Source organism: Tachysurus vachellii, chromosome 19 (genome assembly GCF_030014155.1).
Source record: "Tachysurus vachellii isolate PV-2020 chromosome 19, HZAU_Pvac_v1, whole genome shotgun sequence".
Lineage (NCBI taxonomy): Eukaryota > Metazoa > Chordata > Actinopteri > Siluriformes > Bagridae > Tachysurus > Tachysurus vachellii.
The window spans coordinates 8,736,523-8,755,000 of NC_083478.1; the positions used below are offsets into that span (position 1 = coordinate 8,736,523).

The 18,478-nt window shown below is 35.5% G+C and overlaps 1 protein-coding gene across 2 annotated transcripts in view; it reads right to left on the bottom strand.

Moving 5' to 3' along the window:
• rap1gapa (RAP1 GTPase activating protein a) overlaps positions 1-12,109 on the bottom strand; it is a 107,878-nt gene extending 95,769 nt beyond the window's left edge. Inside the window, exon 1 of one of the 2 annotated variants that reach the window (XM_060895016.1) lies at positions 11,967-12,109. The gene's annotated coding sequence lies outside the window, so the exon portion shown is untranslated. The remainder of the gene's footprint in view (positions 1-11,966) is intronic. The other variant, XM_060895017.1, reaches the window with a different exon arrangement.
• Between the last annotated feature and the right edge of the window lie 6,369 nt (positions 12,110-18,478).

The window sequence follows — 18,478 nt, forward strand, 5'->3', positions numbered from 1 at the left end:
AGATGAGATATAAAGTGCATGTGCAGCTAGTAGGAATGGTGATAGACAGGTGAAGCTGATTGCCTCAGGTGAAAAGTTACCCAGATGCTCCGGGTTCGTTCGTGATAGAAATGTAGAACGATTTGTATTATCAGCAATTTAAAACTGCAGATAAGGGAAAAGAAATTACAGATGTCCTTTTATGGCCCAATATTCAATTTGCTCCAGAGGAAGTGACAAAGCCTTAGCCTTAGCCACTACCACAAACTATTTATCTAACTGAACTTTCATTAACAGTACAACACTATGTTCAATTTTGTCGCTGCTACATTCCCTGGAAAACTGTTATCTGAAAATTCAGCAGTGTTTACTTTGTAACCAAAGGAGAAACCAATCAGATTCGTTATCAAATTTTATTTCATTTATATGTAAGGTAAAATAAAGTAGAATATTTTACTTGAAGTCATACTTTTGTTTATTGTCTTTTTTTTTTTTTTGCTGTCAGCTGCTGTATGTCTATCAACTTAGAATTGTCCATGTGCTATGGAAATATGCTATATAAATAAAATGCATTATTATTATTAGTAGTAGTAGTATTGTCATTAATCATAAAATAAAAATTAAAAAAATATAATAATAATAATAATAATAATAATAATAATAATAATAATAATAATAATGAAACTGTCATGTGAATTTAAATGTTCAGTATATGCTTCAGTTCTATAATATTAAATATTAAATGAGTGCCCTGATGGCATGAATGTTGTTTCACCTTAGTAAAATCACAACAAATAAACTCAATCAAAGCTTTAACAGTAATTACCAGGAAAATTTTATGAAGTCGATAAAATAAGTGGGTTTGTTAATAATCAAAGTGATTTCAGTATGTCAGGCATGATAAAGGATTAAGGGGCTTTGTGCAGAATGCGAATGTTTCAGTGAAAGCTTTAAGAATAGAACATCAAGTATTATTAGAGGCAATGCTGCTGCATATTTTATCTCATCAATAAAATATATTAAGCAGTATATTTCAGTGTTGCTGGCAGCCTGTGGTGTAGGCTTATTCAGTGTCATAGCTCTACTTTAAGTGTTTCAGAAGCGAATGATTCACAATTGGATCAATTCTTTTATTATTATGAACGGTGTAATAAGGCAACAGAAACAAATTTATCGCATTGAAGAGATGGATATACTGTAAGATAGTACCTAAAAAAATTCCAGATAAATTTGTTTCAAATAGAGCTTCGTGATTCTTGATGAAATACACTGCATGCCCAGATGTTTGTAGATACAGTAGCTGACTATCACACTCACATGCTTGTTGAACATCCCATTACAGATTTAGTCTTCCTTTGCCACTCTTCTGTGAAGAATTTTCATTAGATATTTGGAGTGTGTCTCTAGGATTGAGTGAAGTTGGGTTCAGGGCTCTGTGCTGGACACTTGTTTTCTTTGGCAGATAATGTCTTCATAGAGCTGGCTTTATGAACACAGTTATTTTCATGCTAGAACAGGTTTGGGCATCTTGGATCCAGTGATGGGAAACTGTAAATCTACAGTATACAAAAACATTTTATACAAATTTGCTTCCATCTATGTGGCAACTACATATGGGTATGACGGTCAGCTGCCCACATACTTTCACCTATACTGAGTATTAATTATGAAATATATTTTTTAGTTGGAATATAGATATCATGATTGTCACATAAAATCTTCTAACCAATTTTGAAATGAATAATGTCTATTTTCATTATGTTTTATATTACATTAACAAACTGTGGGAGTTAAATTTTTTTACCTTACATTTACCAGATGTTTGATAAAAATTTTATTTCTGAATTACTGAAATAATGTATCCTGTAATTTAGTAGTCTAAATCTTGTGCTAATAGAATATCCAATAAGAATTTAAATTCCCTTTGGTACAAAAATCTTACTAATGTAGTTATCATGTAGTCGTGTAGTCATCAGAGGTTCTAGTAATAACATTTTTTGAACGATTCTATATTAGGGGTCTAACAAACCAAAAATGAACCAAAGTTTAATGAACAAAAATGCTAAAAAGACTATTTGAAGGTCATAATCACTGTAAAACATTGTGCATATTTTGTCTGTATAAAACTAAATAATTCTCTAAATTCCACAAGCTGCCTCTCGAGTGCTGTGAGGTGGAGCTGGTGCTGTCTGAAGCTAGCAACTAGCAAGCATTAGATGCATAATCAATAAAATGCATATTTCCATGATGCATTGTTACACCCTTATTCAATATTTAATAGGAAACATTGGCTTACGGCCAGTTTGTTCCTTCTCACTGCAAGCATGCATTTAAATCATTTCAGAATTCGAACCCAGTCCAGATATCTGATGTTGTTTTTCCCTTTCCTCTACTGTAGCCAGTCACTGTGGCTCAAGTCTGTGTTCAGTGTTCTGTAGACACATCCAATAAGGAATAGTGGCTCTGTGCTTTATGCCGTGTTTGCCTGAGTGCAAACACATAAAGAAATTGTGCTTATCATTTTAATGATTTTTTTGTGTAGCTTATGTTGACAAAATAATGCAAGCATTGGAAGTCTTTAAATAATTAGTTTCTGTGGTTTCAGTCTGTGCAGAGTTTCTCTGTAAGTACTCCACATGACAGTGTGGGTTTCCTTTGGATTCTCCAGTTTCCTCCTACCTCCCAAAGGCATGTATTAAGCTGCACACATGAAGGTGTGTTTGCCTGGTAACTTTAATGGCCTGCTATCCCATTCAGTGTGTAATAAAGGGGACATTGGAAGCTGTAGTCCACTTAAATATATCCTTATTTCCCCCAGACACATTATAATAACTCTGCAACACTGGCAGACATCAGGACATCCTTATTCTAAAGAGTTCTATGTTTAGCAGTCGTGCACTATAATAATAATTCAAGAATGTTTTAGACATTTATTAACGTATTTATATTTGGATTTAAACACACAAATATCTACATGTTTTTATTTAAAAAAAAATCATAGATTTCAGAAAAAATATAGTGTATAGTTTAAAAAAACAACGATAATTTGATTTGATTTCATTTCTAAACTTAATTTAAACAAGCAAGATCAATTCAGGTATTATTAATGGAAATCAATTACACTGTGAAATCTCATGAGGACGTTGGAGTTGATGGGAACTAGAACAATAGTAATACATTAAAGCAGTTAAAGTATGCATTGTAGAAGAGCACAATGCTGTTTCAAAACAATGGCATCATGTTTTCGAGTCTCCTTTTATGGCTCAATATTCAATTTGCTCCAGAGGAAGTGACAAAGCCTTAGCCTTAGCCACTACCACAAACTATTTATCTAACTGAACTTTCATTAACAGTACAACACCATGTTCAATTTTGTCGCTGCTACATTCCCTGTAAAACTGTTATCCGAAAATTCAGCAGTGTTTACTTTGTAACCAAAGGAGAAACCAATCAGATTCGTTATCAAATTTTATTTCATTTATATGTAAGGTAAAATAAAGTAGAATATTTTACTTGAATTCATACTTTTGTTTATTGTCTTTTTTTTTTTGCTGTTAGCTGCTGTATGTCTATCAACTTAGAATTGTCCATGTGCTATGGAAATATGCTATATAAATAAAATGCATTATTATTAGTATTAGTAGTAGTAGTATTGTCATTAATCATAAAATAATAATAATAATAATAATAATAATAATAATAATAATAATGAAACTGTCATGTGAATTTAAATGTAAAGTTCAGTATATGCTTCAGTCCTATAATATTAGATCAAGATCAATTCAGGTAATGTTAATGGAAATCAATTACACTGTGAAATCTCATGAGGACATTGGAGTTGATGGGAACTAGAACAATAGTAACACATTTAAGCAGTTAAAGTATGCATTGTAGAAGAGCACAATGCTGTTTCAAAACAATGGCGTCATGTTTTCGAGTCTCAGCTCAGGTGAGAGTTCAGTGTTTAATTTGACAGAGCTTTGTCAACACCTGATCAAATCAGGTTGGGTATATGGAAAGAAATTGTATTATACTGAATTATGTTACTCAGTTCAATCAAGTGAAACTGATGGATGCATTTGAATTGTGTAAATCCAGTGAGCTTCTTCGTGTGTACTAGTGTACTAGTGAATATATAAATATATAAAGCTATACCAACAGAAATTATGCAGTGCAAATTATTAAGCATCTTGATACATCTAGTACAAATCTATTTTGGGAAAAATAACCCGTTCTTGTATTGCTTTACATATCTTATCTTGTTTTACCTGTTTTAATTTTATACAATTAAGTTGATACTTTACCTTAAGTTAATTTAATCAAAAATATTTATGTTCTTAAATCTTTTAACATCTGTATTTTGCTCATGGCTTTGTAAGCAAAGAAAAACGTTCTATTTTTTTATCTGGAATGAATTATTTTGTATTTATGTTTTTCATTGTCCATTGCTTGCTTGTCCATTTCAAAGAATAATGTCAAAAAACAATAAAAAAAATTGCAAAGCAAGGAGCATTTTCAAGCCATTCCACTTAAGTGCCTCTGAAGTGCTGGACAAGCGCCATCGATACTCACACTTGCTTTTGGCAGCTCAACTGAAATGTGTTAAAATTCACTGTGTGCTCTAAAGAGCATGCTGACAGATAACAGATGGATCAAGTTGCAGAAGCTTAAAACTTAAACGTTTCCGTCTAAGAGGAATTAAACAGAAGCTTTTGCAGTGACTTATAAAAGCACAAACAACTCCAACAGAATGTCGTTGGTCATGCATCATGTATTGATTTCTGTCATTTTAGCTATCTGTATTGATTTCTTTTGCTATAAAGCAAAGACCAAAACACCACTGTTTGTAATGCTAAAGCATTGTTATTGGGTCTACTGTAGTTCAAGAAAAACCTTGTTTAATTGACATTAGTACAGGAATACTTCAGTCAGTGTAAATTATTCATATATTTTAAGCATGGAAATAACATCAGTCCTACCTACAGTAGCATTCCTGGAAAAGCATCAGGACATAGCACTATTGACAGGTAGATCCTGGGCATACCTCAAATCTAACAGGCACATTACCATGAAAGCTGCTTTATTACGTTTACAGGTCATAAGTGTCACACAGAGGTTTCAGCAAATTCTGCCAGGGCAGGTCCCACTAGGCATACAAGAGCCAATTAATAGTGGCCCTCAGGCTAGTCATGATACAGCAGCAAATAGATTTGCTCAAGATAGGACCTCTATTTTATCTAATGGTCAGTCAGACTGTCCTGTTTATCCACCTAAACTGGTAAAAACTGAGGCCACACGCACGCAAAATCTGTAGTTAAAACATCATCTGGTTTTGAGCTGGTTTTGAGCAAATCAACAGTGATCTCACAATTCGTGTAGTTGTTCATGATTACTATGTGTATCTTTTATAATATTTCCCTTTTAACTAAATAAACTTTAAATTAGACCTTATAATATGCTTTGTAGGAGTCAAAAGTTTGTAGGGGTCAAAAGTTAAAGACAAACATTTAAATTTAAATAAACTACAAATAGTCTATGTTGCAGGAATTTGCCACATTGCCTCTGAATAAATATAAATGCACATGCTATGGGCTATTACCTGAGATACAAATAAGAAAATACCTGATGCTTACCTGTCTTAATTCTGTTTAAATATTTCCCTATATAATGGCTCTGCTTGAACTTGTCCTACAGCTTCCATTTTTCCATTCAACATATAAATTTACACAGAACCTTGTACCTCAGTTATACATCTGCATCTACATAAAAACAATCATTTCAAAGATCCCTTTAAAGTTTTTTTAGGGTTTCACATGGCAATGACCTTACAAATGGCTATCCTAGCACCCAGCACCTAGGATTCATCATGTCAGATTGTACCACAGTGTACAAACTAAGCTCACTTTGCTTCTATATGGCATCCAAAGGAACCAATCGAAACCAAAATAATCTGCCCACATTATATTTGGATAAGTGAGCACGACATAAATACCTCTGTCATAAATCCATCATACACTATCTTCTTCTTTTAGATCTCTGTGACAGCTTACAGATGACAGAGATACAGGAACCCTATCCTCAAAAGCTGACAGTGATCTCTTTTTATCTCATTTCATCTCTTCACATCTACAGTGAATGTACTGCATATTTTCTGAAGCTATTCGGAAACTCCAAGGGTACTAGTTTGAGGTGGTTTAGTTTGCACTGTACCTGAATTAGCTACAAATCATTCTGTTGCTAAGTATGGCACTCAGGCAAGTTGAAACTTGCAACTCAGCAGTTCAAGAGACATTTCCTAATGTACATTAAGAGCCTCTAGTACATGGATCCTTGAATGCTCTCATGTCGAAACAACAGGCACTGCTAGACAGCGGAAAATCCCTTTCTGCAGTAAATGTGTATGTAGTGGCTATTGCCATGCACCACACCACTGGTAGTCTCCTGAGAGACCAGAATGATATCACCCCTGTCCTAAGGGCTCCACTTATGAACTCCTGGACAAAAATGAAACGGGTCACTCTAAATACTGCCTTTTTGCTAGCAATCACTTCCTGCTTTGACAATAAGCTTGTGTGGTGGCTGAGGGACTCTGGGGAGACTTAGTGTTTAAATTTTTGTGGGCTGTTTACCAAGTAACTAATCTTCCATAGAGAGGAACCTGCTGTGTGTTTTGTCTACCCAATTCACCTACTATGGTTCTAGTTGGATTTAAGAGTCTTCCAGAGTTGCTCCCTCTTTCTAAACAGAAACTGCCCTAATTCATCTGCTCCTTATTGGCATTATTATAAATATGCCACTCAAGTAATTTTGTTCCGCTGCTACCGGGTCATCACCATGCACTTTCTCAAGTGGGTGGGTTTGTTCCGATATGCTACAGTTTATTGCTTTTAACTCGAGCTTCACTCCAATTGTCTCTATTTACAAGTTTGTGTGAACATGAAGGTCAGAAAAAAGTTATGTTTTGTTTGCTAACCTTTCCATTTAGATAACTTTAGCTATTCTGATACCAAGACAAAAGGTGACACCGGAAACTCTCTTAATCGGTGAACAAGACTGTGTACTTTGGTGTGTGTGTGTGTGACTTTGTCTGGCATGCAGAAACTAAGGTCACAAAAACAGTGTGATTTCAATCACAGAAAAGATTACAGACACATTTACATAAGGTTAGGTTTTAAAAACCTGGACAAATGCCATATATATTTCCACTGAAATACAACGGTGATATTTACACCTGTCTGTACCACTGCTTTGCTTTTGTAAAATAATTTGTCCTTCTGAGCCAAACCAAATGACACTTTTTTGTTATCCTCTCTAATGGTGTCCAAAAAAATGGCTCAATTTCTGAGAAGGTACTACTGTGGTTCTTCAAAATCTTTATAAATGTGACTGATAGCAAAGAAACAGTCTAGCTGTTTTCTAGATTTGGCTGGTGTTTTTATCAAAGAACCAGACAAACTGTCCTAATATTTGAGTCAAAAACAGGCAGCGGACAGACAGTCAACTAACAGGATATCACAGTAACACAGACTAGAGCAAAAACACAGGTGAATTAGCAACAGGAACAAGGTGAAAATCAGGAAGCAGCACATACCAAGCTTAGTAATAAATATGTGTGTGAGACTGACTGAACACAGGTGTCCTAAATCCGTAACTGAGTGACTGTGAGTAATTGAGTGACTGTAATTTATAAAATCAGAAACATAAACATTGCATTTTTTAAATATTTTCTTAAGCAGTAGATTTTACACTGTTTTAACAATTAATTTGCACCTTTACATTTAACATTTGGTGAACGCTGTCCTGGTTTTCACAGGGACTTATGATGGCTTGAAGAAGCCCTGAACCACAAGCCCAAAAACATTAATGATCCACCAAGCATGTTGGTGTTGTTTATTGCCCAAACCTTTTTTTATTTCATTTGAGCACAAAATTGGTTCCAAATTTATTTCCAAAGTCTTCATGTTCAGAGATTTACAGTTTTATATGTATCCCCAGTAACCCTACAAAAAACTATTACCGACTTCTGCAGCACAGATGAGCCAAAAACAACAAACATTCATGCTTCATGTCCTCTATGAATAACTTGGAAATGATTATCATAAAAACGGGATACAATGCATAATGCAATAACTCTGAATACAATGATAAGAAAGCCTTGGGATCTCGTCACAAACAAAAACAAGATGCACATCATCTGTGCATCTAATTTCAATTTCAGTTTACTTCCATGTTTAAAAGTGAGTCATTGTGCAAAATCCATTTTAAACAGTGCATGTTTGATCCTATTCTATTGTCATGTGACAATTACTGAAGAACAGTATAATGTAGCTTAAAGCCAGAGCGTGTTGAAGTCTAGAGGCTGCAAGCTCTGAGAAGAGAACAAGTCTCCCTACTGATTCAGTTTGCCCACACTACAAGCCAGCACAGAAGGAGAGAATTGAAAGAGGCCTAAGCATCAATGTGTTCAAACATATGCAAGCACATACACCATGCCAACACATTGATACCCAATAAACAGGCCTGGATGTAAAGAGAGGACAGATGAAGCACATTATATATCAAGGAATAAGGATTTGTTATATTACAAGATGTATTAGGCACTCAATAATGCTCTGTTTCTGATAATGTGAAAGACACTCTTGGTTTCAGAGAAAAAAATGTATAATGGACCAATAAGAAGTGCTAATCCTGGGACCTACAACAGTACAAAGTCATGAAGTGTATTTTTTCCATTACATCTCTTTAATAAGGTCTGCTACTGAACAACTAGACGGAGTACCATCCATAAAAACCACACCACTTAACACTTGCTAATTTGTGAGGAACACTTCAAGAGCAAGAATTTGAAGCAAAGGTTAATACTGGAGTCCAGTTTCAGTGAGTATGTGTCCATTGTAGCCTTGGATTCCTTTTCCCAGCTGACAGGATAGAAACCTGATGTGGTTTTCTTCTTACCATCATTGTAAACAGTGGTTGTTTGATTTTCCATAGACTTCAACTTAAACCAATCTGTTTGTTCACATCAGACCTTGTTTTGTTTTGCTTTGCACCAATCTGTAGACACTCTAGACACTGCATGAGAATCTACAGAGACTACTCAAACCAGGCGTCCAATCATCTCAGTGTTCAGATATTATACTGATGTTTGATGTAAACACTAACGGAAGCTCTTAAAATATTTCTGCATAATGCTATGTATTGTACTGCTGCTCCCAGATAAGATAGGAAAACTGCATGAGTGAAGAACATACCACATATTCTTTCATTGCATTATGATTGCGAGAGAAAATACAGCAAAATGACAAAATGTCAAGCTGATTAGCATTTTCCAAATTACCACAAAGCTCAACTGCCATGAAAGATTTATTAGACTGCATCAGAAGTTGGAGGGCAGCCCCAATGATATGGCCTTAGTAATGGACACAATGCATGGTGTAAAGACAGATTATTAGTACCATCTGGTTTCCAGATAAATGCCTGGAGCTCAGGTGGTACTGTGGAGGTGGTACTGTCAAGCATGTCCATCAAACTAGCAAGCCTGCAGGCTACACACAGATCTTTCAGCTTCCTGGAGGGAAATCCATTGACCTGAATTTATATGCTGTGGGAAAACAACAAATTCAGCCTAGAGATTGAAAACACATTTGGGTTTGCCCTTGTCAAAAAGGTTTACATAAATTTGATCATTATGAACCCTACAGTCTTATACACACCTCTTCATCTGAGTTCAGACGTCAAACATTATATCTTTTTGTTTTCTCTTTTGTTAAAAGATTTCCATGTTAAAAGATGTTACCCATGATCTTGCACATATACAACATAGCTAATATATTTCTATCTTTCATAAAAATTAGGACAACTGGTCAGTTTAAATCTTATTATTTTCAATTAAAGCGTATCATTTGTCAAGCACCTTTATCAGCGGTTAGCTGGATTATTTAAAAAAAATAACAGTAGTGTAAAGGTGTACAGTATGTGTAGCTCTATTCCATGAAAAGTAACAAAAAATAGTTTCACTTTTTATTGTTGAGTATCAAATACCTGAGCTTCAAATCCTGTAACATTAATTTCTCAATTTCTTGTTTAAATGAAAATCTTGTAAAATTCAGTTTGCAGTCTTGTGTGTACCATGGCAATGTAAATGCAGAGTTACAGTAGTGCCAGTGCTCCTCCAAACAGTCTGAATACTACTATACTCCTGAAGATACTACTCCTCCTGAAGACATTTTTTTAGCCAGATTCTCTCCAGTTGGTGTTTCTAACAGCTAGTCCACACAGCAGACAACACGCTTAAAGCACAGCCTGTGCCTACAGCATTATGGCAGCTTTCCTTTTGTTGATTGATAAGAAACAATTAGCTTTCAATATCAGCTGCTTCTAAACAATCTGAACAATGAAATATATTGTTTGCCAGCCGTATGGCTTTATTTTTTTTTCTTCATTGGCATCGTTTTTGCATCCCTAGTTATTTCATATAGCCTTTGATCCCACAGAGTAGATCATTTCTGTTTTAGTACAAAAAACACTCCCTAAAATGTCCCATCTCTTATTACTGAGAGAGTAGGATCTATGGAATGGGCAGAGTAATGAATGTATGAGTTTCTTTTTTCCACTGAAAACTGGAGGTAGCAGTTTATAGGGTGATTGAGAAAAGGTGAATATCAAGCAGGGAATCAAGCTGACTGGCTCACAAAGAGCTGACCAAACACTAGCATCTGAGGAACATGGATGCTGTAAGGCAGCGTCAGGGGAATGCCATCAAATGAAAATGTATGAATAGCAAGAGGACGTTTTACTGGCCTGGTACAAAAAGGTCACCTACACCTAATCCAAGTGTATCAAGATCACGCATTTTTGTGAGCCGCTGAAGGTCCATAATGTACGACTATTTATGCTGTAACATATTACTTATTCTATCAATTAACAGGAATTATTACTGGGTTTAAATAAAACGATACACAATCATTGTAGTGTTAATCTCACATGATCTATAATAAAGTGTGTTATTCATTTTTGTACATTTCGGCAATGGTTCTGGAAAAATCCAAGACATTACTGGTAGAAGGGGCAGGCTTTGGTAACATCTATCATTTTTCCTGTTATTTGTAATATGTCTTATCTTAAACCGTATCACTAAAACTGTCCAAGCTTTACAGTAAAGTCTCAATTTTTGATCCATTTACATTAACATTTACATTTGCAGCATTTGGCAGACGCCCTTATCCAGAGCAACGTACATAAGTGAGCCACTCGTGATCAAAGCATGATCTGAAATTTACTACCTTTGAAAAAGGATTTAAGCTCCAGGTGCCTGGCTCAGATAGCTACATCAAGCCATATCCATGAAAAGCTTGTTTCCTGTTACTCAGATTATACAGTAGGTCATTATGATATCAGTGTCAATTTTCGTTAAAAATCTTGCAAGCCACATTTACTAGATAGGAAACACAATAAGGCCTTTCAATACTTCATTTAAAGGTACTTTAAATCCTTCTTCAAAATCTGTCCTTTCATGACCTGCAATCATTACTAACCCTAATTAGATGGATATTATGGAAAAAACTGTCCCAAAATGTTGATTATTCTTGTATTTACCTTTAATTCTATACTAAAAAATTGCATCAAATATGCAAATTTATTTCATACCTCATCTTGAGTGATTTCATAGTGAAATAAACAGCTGTATAAATGTGTAACATTATTGGCGTTATTGAGTATGCAAATGTAGAACATTTTCTATGCATCTATTCATTTGTAGTGTGTTGATTCTTAATGGACTAAGACTGAAATCTGTGGTTTATGAAGACGGTTTGAGAAGCAATGTCTGTGCTATTGCATGATCATAAATTCTTAAAAACAAAAGTACATATTGATGATAGAACATACGCGCGCGCAACACATCTGTGCCTCGCGCATCTCGTTAACGGAGACTCAGTGACGAACCTTTAATCTCACTGGAAGTCGTTTTGTAGCTGATCGCGACTTACTTTGTCCCGCTGTGGCTGTCTGGTTGTCTCTCCGTCGAAACAGCTGGAACTGGGTGTGCTTTGGTCACCACAACATCTGGACTTGTTCCGGTAAACCGTAGAAACGGACGAGTTAACAAAACACAACTGAAGCTAATGTGATGTGCGGCGGTGAAACCGCTTCAGAGCAACTGCTCGTCTCTCGCTTTAACATCTAACTCCTGCCTTCTCCTCTTTCTCTCCGTCTACACCGAGGTGACGCACGTGACTTACCGGCGCCGCTGCGCGCGAGCGAAATTAATAACGCTGTTAGTGAAAGATTATTTGATTTTGCAGTCGAAATATTTGATATGAAACCGTTTAGACACTACATTAATGCATGTACACGGCGTCCATTTCATTAGGAACACCTGTACACCTGCATATACTGTACCTTGTGTAATGTAGGTACTGGGATTCAGGTAATGTTCACATCACACAGGTGATCAAGACTGGGCTCTGAGGATACAGTGAAAACACACAGCTCGCGTCTTCTGTGGATCTGTGGATATCAACACATAAATGAAGAAGAAGAAGAAGAAGAAGAAGAAGGAGAAGAAGAATAGAATAGGAGAAGAAGAAGAAGAAGAAGAAGAAGAATAGAATAATATGAAGAAGAGGGATAGAAGAAGAAGAATAAGAAGAAGAAGGACGAGGAGGAGGAGGAGGAGATTTTATACTTTTCTACACATATCCCAGCTTGTGAGGATGCTGAGGTCAGGGCTCAGGTTTAGCCAAGATATAGGACCTCTGGACCATAGAGGAATAAGGGCCTTAATCAACAGCCACCACTGTCCATAAGTTAAATGTAAGATAAAGTGTGTGTGATTAAACTGGTACTGACATTAAACTTGTTGCTTGATAGTCCAGCTGTCTCCAGTGTCCCCAATTAGCAGCTGATACAGACAAGGATTTAGTTACTTCAGGTGACATTTTTCATAACGGTAGCTTGCAAAGTCAAATCTACGCTTATTTTTCAGAACTAACAGTTAACAAAAAAGTAAAATAAAATCTTGCGCCATAATAAAACTTTTCTATTTAAAACTTCATTAAAATACAAAAATGCGAGCAAATGTACTTAGGCATCCAAACATACTGTACTGTGAGTTTCTTGCAGTTTACAGACAGTTTTGTTTAAGGAAACCTGAGTAACTGCAGATAGAAGAACAACAACAATAATAATCATATTAATGGCATCAACAAGTAACAGAAATAACTCTCAGTCCTATTGTTACTTTACTACAGTTACAAGGAAGTACTTTTTGAATTAAATGGAAGTCTTGCACAAACAGAGGAAATACATGCTATTGCTAACTTCCTGGTTGCAAAATGATGGCATATAAACTGAACACTACATTATACATATACATATATAAACTACATTATGGTAGATTATTATTATTGTTATTATAAAGCATACACTAAATTTTCATCTATGCAAAGGTATAGTTTAGGATTGGATTACAACTAACATACAGATCAACCCAGAATTTATAGTGTTCTTTTTTTGGGTGGCATACAACCTGTTTATTCCAAATCTGCAATCAGAATGAATTGATCTGGATCTGAGATAATCTTTGCATGTAATTACAGCTAATGAGGTGTCACATGAGTTTTTTCATTGAATTGCCTTGTGAATAAGAGCTCCAAAGAAGCACAGGAGGATAAGCATATACATATTTTACTAAATTCGGCTATTTCCCAACCAGGCTGTAATAAGCTGGTATTTACAATAAAGTATGTCCTGGATATACAATCTGAATATTTACATTGTATTCTGTATACATAAAAATACTATACAAATTATATGAATGTTTAGACTATATTTCCAGGAATAAAGAGGTGTGACTGTGTGTTCAAATATGTGCTGATTTAATCAATTACAGTACATATTATTTAAATCCATGAAAGAGATATTTTGCCTAGAGATGGAGTCCCAAATTCACATCTCATAAACATGTCCAATATTCCAGTCACATTAAAATATACAATGAATTTTATTTTATTTTATTTATTTATTCATTTATTTATTAGTTTGTTTGTTTGTTTGTTTGTTTGTTTGTTTGATACGAAAATGTCATCAAGTTTTTATTCAGATTTTTATGAAACTGGACTATAGGTCTTTTCCTTTTTGAAAGTAATTAAACATTTTTAGTATCTGATGTTGTAGCTGGTAAAATATTTAAGTTGCTTTCCAAGGTTATTGTTTATCGAACAAAACTGCAAAAAAAAGTTTAAGAAATACCAGCCTTCAAACTTCCCTATAGCAATTTAAATTTCTGAGGCTGCAGGTAAGAAAAAAGACAGAAGTAACTCACAACCATTATTTTTTTAGATTTTATGGGATATAATGTGTTGTTGAATCAATTGATGCCCTGATTACTTTCAAAAAGGACCAGAGTATTATTCTTAATCAAAAGGCTGGTTTCTTTCTTGCAGTGTTCTTTGCCAATGCCTCCACATGTACAGGCTGACAGGCTTACAGTCGAAAAGAAAGCATATGCTGCTGTTAAAAACCCAGCAAATTACATTAGAGTGTAAAATGATTGAGAACTCAATTATGTAGAAAGAAAACTGATAATAGAGAATCTAGGTTTTTTTCCCTTATTCATAGTAAAATCTCCAGCAGATGAAGCTTTATGTACTTATGACTCAAACCTTCCTAAAAATATTTTATGCCTTTTGGCTTCAGTGAATAATCTCGCAGTGGATACTGTAGACTTCCTGTGACTCATAAAGTGATATAATACCAAACCTTCCATACTTTTTTTCACATTTAGTACTGTTTGCCTTGTCTATATATAACTGCATATACTGTACTATAATGCACACATTCCTGCAATATGGTATCCCTTTTAGGTCTGGTACCTCTCCTCATTTCTATCTCTGTATCATCTTTTCTTGTGATTCTTGCTCATTTGTGCTATGAAAATAAAACTGAATTGAATTCTGTCTGAATGTTTTTGCAACCTTGTGTATCTCATCTTACCCAACAGTCAGTCTGTATTCTGTACTTGGCTGCATGCTGTTTTAATGACAGGCCAATACCCAGCTGTGTCAAAACCCATCAGGGCAACAAATATGAGAATGGTGCAGTTCATCAGAGATAAATAGATAAAGTCCCGCTGTCACATTGCATACAGAACAGGTCACCATCTGTTTTGGGAATGCACACCTTCTTCGTTCAGCACAAAGCTCAGAGCTTTCTGTATCTCTGTGCCCATCATAAATTCTAACAAATTTGTACCAGATGCATTTAGCCATTACCTGAAATTGATTTGATTTAGTATTATACACTGCACTGTATTAAGATGGATATTAAAACAACGCTTTGTATGACATGTTGGAAAACTGAATTTTAGAGTTCTATTTTATATTAAGATATAATTGATAGATTGCATCTTCATTAACTGTATTATCATGGTCAGGGTTATGGTGGATTCAGAGCCTATCCTGGAAATGCTCAATATGAAGTGAATGGCTACCATTTACACACATATTTATACACTCACACAACTAAGGACAATTCACATTTCCAGTTCTAAAGTTTTGCCAATAACCTTTCACAAGATTAACCTACAGAACAGATTTTTAATCTCTTCCCAAAACATCCTCATGATAGTTTTTTCATGGTCTAAGAATACCATAGAGTTTTTAAAGGAGAGGTTAAGTACAGTACAGTGAGAAATGAAAACACACATAAACTGTTTTTTTTATGTATAAATAATCCAGCTGCTGACATGTGTTATGGAGATGGAGGCGAACCAGGAAAATCTGAAGTGAAACCAAACAGACACTGGGATAACACGTGAATCTCTACACAGTAACCTGAGCTCAGGATCAAACCAGGGAATCTGAAGCTAATCATGACACTACTGTGTGTCCTATGTTTTGAGAGTCCTTGTATTGTCCTGTTGTTTTTGGATCAAAATGGCAAATGTTCTTCCTTTGATGAACAATCCTGAAACATGAGCAAAATATATATCATGTTATGGCTGTTATTCATAGCAGGAAATCCGAGGACATTCTAATAAGTATCATGGTGTTTTGAGCCAGCAGTGAACATAAGCTACATTATAAGTCAAACCAAGTAAAGTCAAGAAGCTTTTATTGTCATTTTATTTATATACAGCTGTTGCAGTCCACATTAAAATTAAACAACATTTGCTACCATGGTGCTACGTAATATAAATAACTACAGGAAACAACACAAAACTAAAAACATAGTGCTCATATGAATGGTTTGATTGGGTGTGAGTCCTTAAATCTTTAAGACAAGTCTAATTACAGCATCTGTGATTAACTGTGAGTTTCACATCAACACAGGTATGAAAATAGAATGAAGAGTTTTGGCCATCTATGCAGTCATAAGACTTTTAACCACCAGCTCTAATCGTTATGCTGTCTTGGAAGCTATAGATTAGTTACATTGGAAAATGAAACTAATACAGCCATTATAACAACCACGCACTAAAGTACATGGAAATCAAACTGCACATGAAGTCCTGTAAAAACAAAACCTGACACTGGTGCATCATCTCTGCCCTCAGGCAGCCATGGGTCTTTATGGCTCATGTTTTGTATCCAGACACACCAGCTTATAATTGGACACATAATTGTAATGCTTATCCTCTGGCTGTGCCTTCTTTTGTTGCCTTTAATGTATATTATATTCTCTCTTCTTGCAGAACTACATGCACCTATAATATGACACAATGCACAAAAGTCACAATGCACAATTTTGTGTCTTTTATTATACTGATGAATAATTTATGTGAAATATGAATAGCATCATGAAAACTGAAGACATATAGTTTTTTTAGAACAGCTTTTGCACAGCTGGCTGTATGTTTCCTTTTATGTGCTCAGTGTTGTAAATAATACATATTTTACCTCTAGACAGTGAGCAAGTATATATCTTATTGTACATGATTCATATTGTTACACACACCATTAAAGGCTATATTTCCATTGTTGTTACTTTAAGCTTATTAATTTCATAGTTATTAAATTATTATATTAAATTATGACTGTCGTTACTTCTCTTTCTGGATTGATCGTCAGCTATATAACTTTGATTGTCGGCTATATAGCATGCTTTTGTATAGCCAACAATCGATGGTCTTATCATTTCACAGCCGTTACAATAATTACCTCCAGAATCCCACTCCCGTCTTCCTCCAGACATAATGCCTGCTTTTGTAAGATGATGAAAGCTATTGATCCTTCCATGTCTTTTTACTCAACGGCAGTCCCCAAACCGCAGATCAACACTCAGTCCTTAACACACATCAAAGACTAATGCCTCAGGCGGAGTTCACACCAGCAAGCATCCCACATCTCATGGTGCACACACCCATCATTTATTTCACTCCAATCCTCCCGGCAGAAAAGGAGACTCATAAAAGAACTGCATAAAGTCAAATATGCCTGCATCCTCCTGACTCCTTTTTAGCTGTTTTTAAGCCTCTTTATTTCCTAAAGCACTACACAGTACAGAAAAGTAAAAAGCGCACAGCAGACTGTCCTCTATGCAGGACAAGGCCAAAAAGGGTGATACAAATTTTCTCAAAATTGTCTCTGTCTAAAAAGGAGAAACTCACCTTGTTAGGTCAGGACATGCTGTTATTATCTGTGAGAAATAAGTGGAACAGAGATACGCTGGCAGCGTAGTAGAGTGTGCCATGTAGCCTCTAAAACAACACAAACCTCTAAAGTATGAGGAGCAGAGATGGCAAAAGTACACACATACTTCACTCAGGTAGAAGTACAGTACAGATACTCGTGTTTAAAAAGACTCTGGCAGAGTTGAAGGACTGTCTACACTTTTTCACTCAAGTTAAAGTAAAGGAGTATGGGCTCTGACATGTACTTGAAAAGTAGCCATTACTACTACCTGTTTTAGTGTCACACTGGTAACTGGACCTCACATCAATTAATACATTAAAGCTTACATGAATAAAAAAAAAACATCACCATGATTGCCATCACCTAGGCCACAACCTAGATTATAGGATTATAGGAAACAACTCGCAAACTGAGCCAGTGAGTGTGTATGTGCGTATATATAGGTAGTGTGTGTGTGTATATATATGTATGTGTGTGTTTGTATGTGCGTGTGTGTGTGTGTGTGTGTGTGTGTGTGTGTGTGTGTGTGCATGTGTGTGTATCAAACTGGCCACTCACTGTAATAAACTACCTTATTACCAGAGGTTTTTGTATATCTCAAGAAGCAGCTGATTTTCAAAGTTCTTGTAAAAATCAGTCCTGCGGTGCTGAACAAGCTGGTAGCAGAACATTAAGCCTCAATGAGATGTGGCAGTCTGCAGAGAAGGACTTTAGTACCTCCATTGTATCAGTGGGTCAGTTGAGGTAGGTCTCCAGCTGACTGACTGATGTCATCTTTGGAACGGACATGATGATGCTGAAAAAAACATTTCATCTTCTGAGTAATGTGTAGCCTCCCCTTTATACACTTCTGTTTGTTGTATCAG